This window comes from Marmota flaviventris (genome assembly GCF_047511675.1).
Source record: "Marmota flaviventris isolate mMarFla1 chromosome 5 unlocalized genomic scaffold, mMarFla1.hap1 SUPER_5_unloc_1, whole genome shotgun sequence".
NCBI classification, from domain to species: Eukaryota; Metazoa; Chordata; class Mammalia; order Rodentia; family Sciuridae; genus Marmota; species Marmota flaviventris.
In genome coordinates this window covers 1,613,747-1,627,226 of record NW_027287679.1, presented here as the reverse complement: position 1 = coordinate 1,627,226, position 13,480 = coordinate 1,613,747, and the positions used below count along the sequence as shown (strand labels likewise).

The window sequence follows — 13,480 nt, the reverse complement described above, 5'->3', positions numbered from 1 at the left end:
GCCAGGGGACAGTCATGGCCACAGACCCCTTTCCTGGAGGATGCAGGAAATTCCACCAGGTCTCACTGTCCTTTCTCACACTGCCCTCCTAACTCACCTGCGGCTTGTTCCCAAGGTTTAGCCTACAGGATCTCTAAATGTAAACACATGAACAAATCCCATTCTTCCACCTCAAACTCCTTGGCAATTCCACTGCTCCTACCTGGTCACCTCCTAACAGATCACATGTCAGTTCCTTATATTGCTTACTGCCTGTCTTCATGACAATGTAAGCTCCCTGAAAAGAGATCTGTGGTTCTTAAAAACACGGAAGAACAACAACATGAAACTCTTGAAGCAAAACATCTTTTTCTCTGTCCAGAAAGCCCTGTAGCTCCCAGCCTCCCTGGGCTCCCCTCAGTTCCTTGTTCTCTCCCCTACTCCCTCTCATTTCCAGGTCACCAGCAGAGCAGGGCATTCTTGCACCTGAGGTGCTGCTGGCTCACTGTGTTGGGTGAACCCCTGCACGTCTTTCCTTCCTCAGCAGAGGTACTATGTCTTCAGGGAGCCTTCCCCGGTGTCCCAGCTGATGAACATTCACACAACTGAATATTATTCAGCCATAAAAATAATGCAGTATTGTTACAAACTACAGCAACTTTCAAGGATGAACCTTCAAAGCATTCTATGGAGTGAAAATCAAATGTGAAATACTAGAAACGGTAGTGGTCAATTTGTACCCAATGTCCAGAACAGGCAAATCCATAGAGAAAGTCATTAATGGCTTCTGGAGGTCTGGGAAGGGAGAAATGGAAGGGAGAAACCTGCCCAGGTTTCATTTTGGGGGTGAAGAAAAATGGTGGCTGCACCACATTGTGAAATTTATAGATGCCACTGGAGTATGGGTATTGAGATGGTGAATTTTATGCAAGGTGTATTGTGCTACAATAAACCTTTTGCAATACTTCATGCTCCGTTTAATCCTCACAGCTGCTGCTGACACACAACCTCTAACTCCAAAACCTAAAACATTGTCACTGTGTCTAAATGAGGACTCCACCATGAATTAATTGTTCATTATGAGACTAAACCAGAGGACCACCTCACCCAGACTCCCTCTCTAGCACTTTCCTCTTGCTCCAGATCTTACGTGGACTCCCCAGGCCTAGAGAGGAAGGCTTGACCCATTTCAGCTGCAAGCCCCCTCCTTGCCAACAGCATGTCAAAGCTGACTTTCACTCCAGCCACATGGGCACTGCACCTTCAAGTGCCTGCAGCTCCATTGGACTGGACCTTCATGGGCTGGTGAATCTACTACAAAAAATAGTGTGATGTAGAGTAGATGATGATGATGATGATTGTAATCCATAAATTAACGATTTAAGTGTACAATACAGTAGTGTTAACTGTATGTTCATTTTTGTTCAACAAAGATCTCTAAATATTTTTCATTTTGCAATTCCCATTCCCCTTCTCCCCCAGGGCCTGGTAGTTATGGTTCACTTCAAATGCCTCATATAAGGGAATCGTGCAGGGTTGTTCCTGTGACTTGCTTATTTCTCACGGAAAAATATCCTCAAAGTTCATCAGTGTTACAGCCTATGGTAAGAGATCCTTCTACTTTAAGGCTGATGTATAGTCCACATTCTCCTTATCCACTCATCCGTCCACTGATCCATATTTAGAATGCTTCCAAAAAAGAGTAGTGTTTTTGCAGCTGAAAAAGCAAGGCTTCAGAACAGCAATGGGGAAGCTGGAAGACTTTATAACCAAGACTTTATAACTTCACGGGCAGAAGGAATCCTTCATTCATTCAGCACATACTAACAGTGTGTTCACGTCCAAGGCACTGGGCTAGTGACTCCTGGGGACACACAGATCATGCACATGCACAAGGCCCCCGTTCTCCCAAAGCTCAAGAAGGGTGGAAGTGTTGGAAATCATCATGAACTTCCAGGGCTGCTCCAGGTGCACGGCTGCTAGGAAGAAACGTCCGGGAGGCCAGAACTTCCCGTGGGGAATGAAGCACAAGGCCATGCTCCCTCTGGGGGTGCTCACAGTAGGAAAGAGGGGCCGCGCACAGGAGCACACCTCTGTGGGGAGGGGCTGTTCCAGAAGCAGGACCTGCTGCTGCTCGAGCTCCCCCAACTCTGTGCAGTGTGGAAGGAGTTCCCAGGCTCCAGTCACGTGTGGAAAGGGCCCCGGGGTCTCATTGGCTCAGGCTCCGAGAAGGCGGGCAGAGCAAGCAGGCGACCGATGAGGACCGACCATGAAGTTCTGCCCTGTGCATGCGCTGTGGTGTCCTGCCCTGGCGTTCTGCCTTGGGAGCCACGTGCAGTGGTTGGCCGCCAGGTAGGCTGCCACTGTGGGGTGCCATAGCACTCACCGTCGGGGCTCAGCCCACCGCTGCATCCATATGTGCAACAGGACGGGGCAGAGCGCACTGGCCCACATGGTGTGGGGCCCTCAGAGCCTCGAGGCCACCCAGGTCTGCCCCCCCCCCCCCCCCCCCCCGAGATCGGGCGCCCAGCGAAGGCGCGCAGCTTAGGGTCTTCTCTTCCGCAGACAGGACCACACCAGCCACAGCCATGTGCCTCCCGGCTCCGGGCAGTCTGCTCCTGGCCTGCAGCCTCGCTCTGGTGCCCCTCGTCGCAGGTGAGCTAGCGCGTCGTGCAGTATCCAGATCCCCAGCTCTCGCCCCTTCCCAGCGTCCCCCTTCCCTTCTGCGTTCGCACGCCCACCCCAGGCCTGCTTTCTCTCTCTTCTGCCCATCCTGCATTCCAGCCCTACCCCTTCATTTCTACCCGCACTTTCCTGAATTCCCACATCTTGGCCTCAATCTCTCTTCCCCCATGCATTACCAACTACAGTATCCCCTGTATTCCCAGCTGCATTTCCCCTTCAGTGCCATCTTCCTTAGTCTGGTGCTGTGTTCTGCGTGGTACCTGCAGTGAAGGAGTTGACACAGAGTCTGACATCAAAATGCTCCCAGCCTAGTGAGTGTGATGGGGACAGACCCGCCTGTGGCCTCCAGATCAGCCAGTGCTGACCTCCGGATGTGTAGATAAGGCCATCGGAACAGTTGACACCTGCCTCTTGGAGTGGCAAAGAATGTGTGAGCTGGTGAAGCTGCAGGCCCAATGCCTGGCACTCAAGAAGCTCTCATTAAAGAGTAGCTTTGTGTTGTGGTGGGTTTTGTTTTTTTTTCTTTTGTTTTGTTTTTGTTCCCCTTCCCCCCAAAGATGACATGTATGGGGAAGGAAGGATCAGCTGAAATGTTTATCATTGAATTTGGTTTACTGGTAAGGGGTATTTGGGAACATTTAACTATCCCTGGGTTCACCTGTGCCCAGGTCTTTTTTTTTTTTTTTTGTACTGGGGATTGAACCCAGGGATACTTAACCACTGAGCAGCATCCCCAAACTTTTGTTTTTGTTTTGTTTTATATTTTGAGACAGGGCCTTGCTAAGTTGCTAAGGCTGGCTTTGAACTTACGATCCTCCTGCCTTAGCCTCCCCACCCACTGGGATTACAGGTGTGTACCACCACACCCATCGTGCTCATATCATTTTCATATTCCCCATTATTCCCAGGTCCTCTCAGGCCAGCCTCCACCATCACCATTTCAGGGATCGGAGGCTGTTGACTGCCAATCCCACCAACTCATGCTTTTCCTTTTTCCTTCAGCCTCTTAACTGCTCTTCTTCCTGACTGAAAATAGACTCTTCATCACCTGCTCTTTCTACCCACCCCATACTATTGGACCAGACATGACAGCAGAAACACTGTCACTTAGTAGGAATTTCTTATGAGACAGTTTAATGTTAGATTCAGAAAGGAAGACTGGCATGTTCAAGAGAGGCATGGAATAGGATCAGCCTTCAGACCAAGAAGTTTGTTAGAGCCCATAGTACAGAGGGGTCTTGAAGTAAAGCTTCAGCCAGCCCAGGAAAAGCTGGTGTTCTTTAAAGGTCTCTTAGAGGGGGAAGAGTGAGACCAGGATAAGGGTCTCACTCAGGTCAGTTGACATTACTAATCAGATTGGACCATGCAGTCAGTGTTTGGGGCTGGGACAGTGCTTAGAAGGTCCCAAGTCTCACCTGTTGGGTAGAAGAAGAGAATCTTATAAAACAGTGGGTCTGTTAACATGTAGCCTTTGATATATGACATTTAGGACTTTAGATAAGAAAAGTCAGCATAGTTTTACATAAAGCTCCTACTCTTTCTTGATTTTTCTCCTGCTTTCTGAGAATAGGTTAGAGAAAATCACTTGATTTATTTATTTTGAGGAAAAGCTTTAGGCAAAATATAGTTTATCTTGGGACTTTGAACCTTCAAGCCCTGTTCTCCATTCTTCAGGTGTTGTCTTTCCTGCTCTCATATTGGGCCTTGCCAGGCCAGACCAGCTGAACTCTGAACACAGTGGATGAAAGACCCAGAGACAAGGTTGTTCCAGAGCAGAAGTCAGGGGACCACCCCCATGATGAAGTGAAGTCCCAGTCTGACTGGCTCCTCCTTTTGTTAGGAAGAATGAGCAATGATGTGAGGTTTACTCAAAACTAGAGATAAGATGAACAAGGATGCAGGTTCTCAGGACTCGGAGCCAGAGCTGTGATTACAAGTAACCATAGGTGCTGAGTCGCTCAATTTTATTATTTCAGCAAGCAGTTCTCCAAGCCAGCCTGCAGGACTCTAGGCAAAATTAAAAGGGAATGAACATGACATTTTTGCAAATAGCTGAGGGGAGTGATCTGTGTTTCCTTGTCTCTCCTGAAGCACTCTTGGTGAGCCTTAGAAAGAACATCCTGTTTTCAGGATATTCTGATTCCGGAGGTCAGCAGTTTTCTGCTTCTCCAGTCAAAGCACCTGGACCAGAGTGGACCAAAGGCTTCCACAGTGCCTCCTCCAAAGTCCAAAGCCAACTTCACTGTAATTTCCAAAGCTTATTTATCTTTAGCCCTGTCCTAGAGCAACTGACAGGGACGAGGTTTTTTAAGAAAGGGGATGAGGGCTAGGGGTGGAGGTCTACAGAGCCGGAAGCTTTGCACAGCTGCCAGAGCAGGTGACACTGACTAGACAAGGTCTGGTCCTTCATCATCTCGAGACTGGGCAGGCCAAGCCTTGTACAGAATAAGAACATTACTATTGCCTGAGCATAGTTTTGACTCTGTCACAGATGTGTGTCCGTCAGAACTGTTGTTCCTATGAGCCAAGATAACTGCTGAAAAGAACAGCTCAGAAGAACTCCAGTTAAAAAGAAGTCAGACAGCATGGAGTCGCGGCGGACTTAGGTCCGTAGCTGGACCTCCTTCACCATTGCCCTGGGAGTCAGCCCCCTCATGAGCATAGAGAAGCAGCTCCAGGGAGAGGGGCAGAGTGGGACTTACCTCCGTGTGTAACCAGAAGTGCCCTACTTTACTATGCTGTTCAGAGCTTGCTTTGTGGTTGTGATTTGAGCACTTTCCATGATGGGTCTTTTTGTTTTCTCAAGAGCAAAAGAAAATTTTGAAGCCCCACCAGAATATATGTACATTCCATCCTCTTACCCGGACAAGTATACCTCCAGGAAAAACCCAACAGTCCTGTAATTGTCACACTTCTCCGAGTTCCATACCAGGGAATGGCAGCTCTGAGAGGCTGCAGCCATGGTCCCCAGCTGATCTTCTTGCTCCCCGGGGCTGTGTAACATCATGTGAGGCTGTGTGTATAGACATAGACGTGGTAAAGATCAGGCCCCCTGCTCCCACCACCTCTGAGGGCTGCCTGCCACATCCTCTGTCTACTTGAGCAAGAGAATTGGGATTCATGCAGGGGGGAGAGGATGTACAGGCTCCAGGGTGCATGTCCCCTGGGTGCCACTTACACTCGCCTTGTGGGGGATAGCAGCTGAGCAGCTAGGCAGCTCCTGAAGGGTGGGGGTGGGGTGGTAAACAAAGACAAGCTGCCTTTTGGGAGCCTGAGAAGAATTCTTCAGGTAAGTACCTTGCTCTTACTCCCCACTTCCCCTGCCCTTACCTTCCCAAGGTTTCCACTTCTCTGTAATTCCCTGCACTCCTGCTCTTCCTGGGCATCTTTGGGAGACCTTTGTGGTGACTGCAGGTGGCAGTAGAGACACATGGTCAGGGGCAGGGAGCTGCCTTAGTTCTCCATGACATTAGGGAGCCCCAGAGACAGAAAGCTGGAGGAGCTAAGGCTCCTTGTCATTGGGGCCCCTTCTTTAAGCATCCTGTGTTTGCCATATCTGTGACCTCTACCTGTAAAATCAGATTATTGTGTGCCAGTGTTTGGAAGTAGACCTCTTCCAGGCCTCCTCTGACGAAACCACCCCTTCCAGAGGGGCCTCTCTGCCCACCCTGTGGGCGCCACCTGCACTCGACCGTGTTCTGCTCCTCTGCAGCCTTTATTGTTGTCTGATATACTGGGTCCTCTTAGTTCCTGTCCGGTTTCATTTACCTCCCCCATGAGAAAGTAGGCTACGTGAGGACAAGGACTTCTGTGGTGCCACAGTACCGAGTTAGTATCACCAGAGGAACGCAGGGTCTGGGCAGCAGGGAGGGGGCAGGTGGGTTTGAGAGGCCATTCAAGAGCATGAGTACATTCTCCAGATGGTGGTGGGTACCATCCAGGCTTCCCTATTTTTTTTTTTTTATTTCCTTAACAGTCTCCTGGGAGATTAAAATGAGTGACTTTGAGGAGAAGGACATTGATGAATTTGCCTCCAACGGGTTCAGGTGCCCAACGTGCTTTGCAGTGAAGGGAAGACTGTGCAAGGCAGAGTTCAAGTGGTGTGCCACAGACAGAACCCAGTGTGTGGAGTTCTCTGGCGTCATTGACACAGGTACTCTCCAGGCGGCGGTTCAGGGTATTCGGGACAGTGAGCAGCCCTCTCATGCTGACAGAGGGCAGGATTAAGGACACTCCTGCTTTTGTCTGCCTGCTTAGAAAGATCTTCCCCTTCATCCGCCTGTGAGTCCGCATGTGTTTATTGACAGGCTTTATTAGCACCTGGATAGTGGCTCAGCATACTGATGAACATCTGTTCTCTGCAGACTTGGCGAGATTTTTTTAAACCCAGTGTAGGTTGGTTTTTGTTTTGTTTTGGTTTTGTTTTTTTCCTTTCTCTCTGGGTTTTTAATTTTCAAAGTAAAAATTTTGGAGAGAGGCAGTGACTAAACTTAAACTTTCTTCAAAGTGGTCATTAAGCATAATTTACTTTCTGTAAGAAATCTAATACAAAATTCTTAATTAAAGACACACATTAGAAATTAATTATCAGTGGTGTTGTGATGTAGCCTGCAGACAGGAGGCTCAGGGCCATGGGGTTGGAGCTCTTTTTCACCCTCTTACTTCTCTGACTTGGGAACTCAGGCTTCCTGAAGTCATCGTCAGGGAGGTGATGACAGGGCCTAGTGATATTGGCTGGTCTGAAGTTTTTGCTTCCTGAAGTTTGCGTAACATGATTCTTTATCTAAAACAGCCATCCCTAGATTGCTCTTGATGTCCCAAGGAAATGAGACAGAATCATCAAGAGCATAGTGCCTGCCATATGAAGGAATGTGTCTGAAGGGATTTGAAAGGCATAGAACATGAGTAAAGTGATAGGGTTTTTTGTTTTTGTTTTTGCTTTTTGGTACCAGGGATTGAAACCAGGAGCACTTAACCACTGAGCCACATCCTCAGCCCTTTTGTTTGTTTTGTTTTTATTTTGAGACAGGGTCTCTCTCAAGTTGCTGAGTGTCTTGCTAAACTGCTGAGACTGACTTTAAACTTGAGATCTCCTGCCTCAGCCTCCCAAGCTGCTGGGATTACAGGGCTGAGCCACCACACTCAACTTAAGTGATAGCTTTTTGATGGCTATTGCTATTTATTAATAGTAGCCTCAGACCAAGAGTAAGAGGAAGTTAGCTCTGTCCTCAAGATCATACGGAGCACATGATTGCAGCACAGGTACCTGGCACCCTGCATGTGGTGGTCTCCAGGATGCTGTTAACAAGGCATTAGGACTCTTCACCTCCATTGCCTTGGGTACAGAGCTCATGCTACATCCCCAAGTGCTAACATGGGCTAGAAGGCTCACTCACATCATGTAAGAAGATAAATACTTGATTGACACAGGGTTTAAGGGAGCTTAGGGATTTGCAGGCCCTGTGTTGGGATGATATCTGCCAGCCCGTGCCTCTGCTAGAGAGGGCAGTATTGGGTGCATCACACAGGAGAGTGGCTGATTTCTGCCCTGTTCAAGACCACTCTGTGGATGGAGGGAAGTTTAGATGAGGAGGAGGAAAAGAGGAGTCTCATGTCTGGTTTCTTACAGGTTTTAGCAACGTGCCCATTGAACTGAAGAAGTGTGCACAAGCAGACCAATGCACGGAGACGATAACTACTTATATGGTTTTCCAGTTTCTAACGAGAGTAAGAGTTGCAGGTCACCCTTCGGAACAGGGACCATAGTCAGAACCACACCTCCCATCTTCTTTGTGCTCTTCCTGGGGAAGCTGCTTCACTGAGCTCCTGTGAGGGCCCAGCCGCCTCCATTTGTGGATTAAACTTGCACTGCTTGTTCCTGTGCCCTTCCTTGACTGCCCCTTCCTCCGTGGGTATTTCCAATTGTCTGTTTACTTGTTCGGCAAGGTTCACATGCTGTGTACCCAGCCACACTCAAAGTGGACCAGGCCATGTCAGGTCCTGACCCTCGAGGTTTCTGAGCATTTGGAGAACAGGAATTGTGGCTGGGCAGAGCTCAGAAACCATTGTCGGGAGCAGCTGTAGGAACTGGTTTGCACACGGGGTAGAGGTGGTGGAGGGTGGATTGGATCAGGGAGGTGAGGTTTAGATGAACTTTGAGGAGATCTGTGCAGTATGCTGCAATGGTTGGGACACACAGATGGGGGACTGGCAGAGGCTCTGGTGGCCTGGTGTGGTCCACAGGAGGGGGCGTGGGGGAAGAGCCACACAGGGGCCAGCCTTCAGTAAGAGGCCAAGGTGCTGCCTGTAGTGGACACATTGTGCCCTGGCACTGCATAGGGTGGTCCGCACAGGGTGGTCCACACAGGCCTCTGGCGCCCCACCTCGTACACTCTCAGGAACATGCAGGGGCACCTGCCCCAAGAACAGAGTCCTCCTCCCATGTCTGTGCCTCAGGCCCATGGCCCCTTCTCAAGGGCACTTCGCTAGGCACCAGTGCTGCCAGCACCATGAGCCAGCCAGGAGGCGGAGAGAAGCAGAGCCCAAGCTGCCACCTGCTTGTCACTGAGGATGGCCCAGGGGTCCCCTGAGCACACACCTGCCTCAGCCCGGAGCTGCACAGAAGGCCCTCACTGGTGCCAGAGCCCAGCACAGAAGATTGAGAGGTGGACACAGGAAAGGGCCAGGTCAGTGGTGAGCAGTGGCCACAGAGGGAGGATCCCAAACACGGCTTCCCCTGCTCTTCCCTTGGCTGGTACCTGCGCTGGTGCCCCACCCATGGCTCCATCTGTGTGCTTGTGCCTTCTGTACCCTGTTGTGCCCAGTGTTATTTCTTATACTCTTGGATGCATTTGCTTCTCTTTGTGCCCCTTGTCTGCCTTTGGCAGAGCAAAGAAACCAGGGACAACTGAAGTAAATGTTTCAGTTTTATTTTCTGTTTAGCCTACCCCATTTTTAAAATTTCTTTGATGGATCAAAACTCTTTCCCTAATTTAAAAATAGGTAAGTCTAATATTTGCATTTGCACTGAAATCATTTTTTTAAACTAAGTTAATTTGCTTTTAGCCGCTGTGCCCATGATAGAATATCCCCCTACTTCCTAGGGCAGCTCCTCTGAATGGAACAATATGGGTCAAATAATGAGATTTTTTTTAAATTGTAAACAAACTAATTCCTTGTCCTGCAGCTCACCTTCAGAGGTGGCCAAGGCTTTCCTGGGTCATAACACAACCTTCCTGCTGCTGCAGCTCCTGAGGCCCAAGGTCTCATGAGAATCACCAGACACACATGTGCCCTGGCCGCCAGCTCCTGGACACCTTTCCCCCCACACTCAGCAGACGCTTCCTCACCTGTGATGGAAGTCCATGAATCGCATGTCCCTGGCCAGCCTAGGTGGCTCTGGCTCAGAAGATGTGAGGTAGGAGGCCAGATATAGCTCACGTGACCTTGGTTACTTCAGCTGTCTGCTGGCCTCTCTGCAGGTCAGGGGGATGGAGCTTGCTGTGTAACCCCGGGAGTCCCTGCTGCCACTCTCAAGTCATGTGGAGAAGAAAGCAGACCTGGTGCTAGCCTGGCACTGCCCATGTCTGTGCCAACTCACGGCTTCCAGGGCACGTTCTCAGAAAGTCTCACCTGGCAACCTGTGGTACTGAGGAGAAGCTGCCAGAGGCCTACCTGGGGCACAAGGAGGAGGGGCCAGCATGCTAGGGACAGTCTTCTGTTTGCTGTCTAGGCTTTGTGTCCCTGCAGCTTAGCTTCAGATGGCCCCACAGCCCCATACTGAGGGTGTTCCCTCCTCTCAGCACAGATGAGATCTTTCCTGGGACCTGAGATGCCACTGTGCCCTCTACTCCAGATAAAGACCCTCCTCAGGGAGAAGGGCCACCCTCCTGTCAGCCCAGAGCAGTTCTGGGGCCCACTCCCCATTCTCCTAGCCACTGACTCAGATTCTCTCCCTGATCAAATGCTACCCAGCTCCCCCACCTCCCTTCTAACTAGGACCTAACTCTTGCCCATCTGTGCTTGTTACCGCCTGGCACTGCCCCAAATGGCTTGGTTTTACCAAGAATCCTGAGAAGTCAGGTCAAGCAGGCACACAGACCCTCTCTATCTCCTCAGACTATCCTCAGATGACCTCTGACCCTGTTGGCCCTTCTTCAGCAAGAAGCTTGTTAGGCTGGTGAGCCAGGATCCAGTGACGCCCACCAGCTCTGTGGCTATATACCCCACCTGCCATGCTCTATTTGGAGCAGTCTCAGTCTCCTCATGGCAAAACCGTTACCTAAACCTCGGTCCTTGTCCCCAATGCCAATTCAGTAATGGCCACATGGTTTTGGGAAAAGAGAAACAAAGTTTCATTGCTTTGCTAGCAAAGGAGGAGCACGGGGCTCCTGTCCCACAGAGTGATTTTGCCCATCAGCAGGAACAGAGGGAGGGCATTTATAGAGGTGATGTGAAGGTTGCATTCCACCTATTTTCTCTCTGGAGTTGAATGCACTTGTTAGTTTGGGAGATAGTCATTTCTGAGAGCTTCTATTGCCATGTCCAAAGCAGATTGCCTCCTTCCTGTGGTAAGAATGTGTTTAAGGACAGATACTCTGCCTAGGATGGCAAAGAAAGATCATCATATTCCCCTCACACACACCACTGCAAATTAGGGAGTAGAGAGGATGGAGGGGGAGGGAGAGAGGAAGAGAAAGAAAAATGTCTTTTAAAAATGAGTAACAGTGGCAGAGCAGCAGGACTGTATTACTAAGGTAGACACTGTCGCCGTGCAACCGAACACTCAGTCCTTGTCCCTGATGCCAATCCAATCACGAGGACATGGTTTTGTGGGAAAAGAAAAAGGAAGATTTCTTAAGCTTTACTAGCAAAGGAGAAGCACAGAGGCTCCTGTCCCTGAGGCTCTGATTCTGCCCATCAGGAGGAAAGAGGTGGGGCCAGGGTTAAAGAGGTGAGTCAAAGGCTACATTCCACAAGTTTTCTCTCTGGAGTTGAATTCACTTGTTAATTTGGGAGATTGTCATTTCTGAGGCCCTCTGGTACCAACCCCAAAGTCTGGACTCCTTCCTTCCTATGGTGGGTGAGCACTCAAGGACAGATAAATTTACCTAAAATAGGGGAGAAAGATAATCCTGTTTCCCCTGAGATTAGGGAGGTGGAGAGATTAAGGAGGAGCAGGGAGAGAGGAAGAGAAAGAAACATGTCCATTTAAAAAATCAGTTGCAGGAGGGCGGGAAGGTTGTAGTTCAGCACACTGTGGAGGTTCTGCCTGTCTGTCTCTAGGTGGTGTGTTCCACCTTGACAGCTGCCACCCGCAGCAAAGCCTCCCCAGTGCTCAGGCATCCCCAGTGCTCAGGCATCCCGGGTGAATGTGAAGTGCTAATCCATTGCCTCTGAATATAATTGAAACAGAAAACAGGAAGATGGCAGCAAATCCTTCAGAACAAGGTTTTCAAAACAAAAATAGAGTTGCAATCTTGGCAGAACTGGACAAAGAGAAATGAAAATTACTTATGTAGAACCAGTCTTCAGCAAATAATCCTGGAGCTAGCATTGCACTCTCCAGACCAGCTCTTAATAAGGACTTCCAGGGACATGCAGAACAGCAGCATATCGCAGCCCAGCAGAAGGCAGCTTTTCAGCATGCTCATGCACATTCATCTGGATACTTCATAACTCAAGACTTTGCATTTGGAAATCTTTTTCTTCCTGTTTTACCTCGCCTTGACCCAGAATGAAGAAAACATCTGTAATGAAAATTACTTTGTAATACCCAATGCCAGAGCTCCTCTCATTCAGGGCTGTACATGTTATGCTCAAGTTCTGGACCCCCAAAAGACTACCAGAGACCAAGATCGATGTAAGCAGCAAATAGGTGTTTATTGTGAGCTAGCTCAGTCCTCCACGCACACACAGCAACTGGTGACACTGAGAGGCTCTGAGTCCAGGGTTTGCAGCAGTTTTATACACTCTTTGGGGAAGGCAGGGACTTCATATACATCATAGTATCTCTTAGCAAATAATCACACACCACGGGAAAATCATAAAATAACTCTAAAACATGATTAGCACATTCACTGGCAGGAACAGGTTGGGTAGGGGTGATTGGTTAGTACAAGAGGGGGTGTGGGAGGCCATCCTCACACGTGATTTGAGTTACCTCCCTGGCTGGGTGAGAGGCGCTTAGACACAGCTGTGTTAGAGCTTTCCCCACCCTTTCCCAGGTCCGAGGGCTTGTCCATGCAGAGACGTGTCTGGCCACTGCCCCGAAGACCCAGTCATCGCCCCTGATCTTGGGATGCTACCCCCTTTAACCTTCATTGGATGGGATTTTCCCTGGAATTTTTTGTTCCCCAATAAAAGCCCACTCCCTGGTGGAGGCAGAGTCTCTGGAGTCTAAGGAGTTGATCATGAGTCCTAGGTCTCCATCTTGGGCATCAGGGGCTGGTGGTCATGAAAAAGTAGTTGATTTACTGACTGGTTGGTGAATTTGTGTATCTGATCTTGCAGGAACTTCTTTAGGCAATTTAATAGACATGGTCCTATTAGGAGAAACATAAAGAGGACTAATAGAGGTCCTGCCAGAGGGAGAAGCCAAGGCCATACTTGACTGAACATTCCCCATGGAGCCTGTTGGCCTAGTTGCTGTCTCCTCTTTTCTAGCTGTTCTTGTCCTTCATTACTCTCAGGAATGACTGTGTTTTGGTTTGACTGTTTTTGTTAGGTGTTTAAGATCAAGCTAGTCAAAATTGACTTTGTTTCTATCTATTGTTAAGAGTCAGCTGAGTTCCCATAGGGGTCGCTCGCGGGGGAA

The 13,480-nt window shown here is 49.3% G+C and overlaps 1 pseudogene; it reads left to right on the top strand.

The window, feature by feature from the left end:
* The first annotated feature begins 12,089 nt into the window (after nucleotides 1-12,089).
* Nucleotides 12,090-12,404, top strand: LOC114079141 (SOSS complex subunit C pseudogene; annotated as a pseudogene).
* The last annotated feature ends 1,076 nt before the right edge of the window (nucleotides 12,405-13,480 follow it).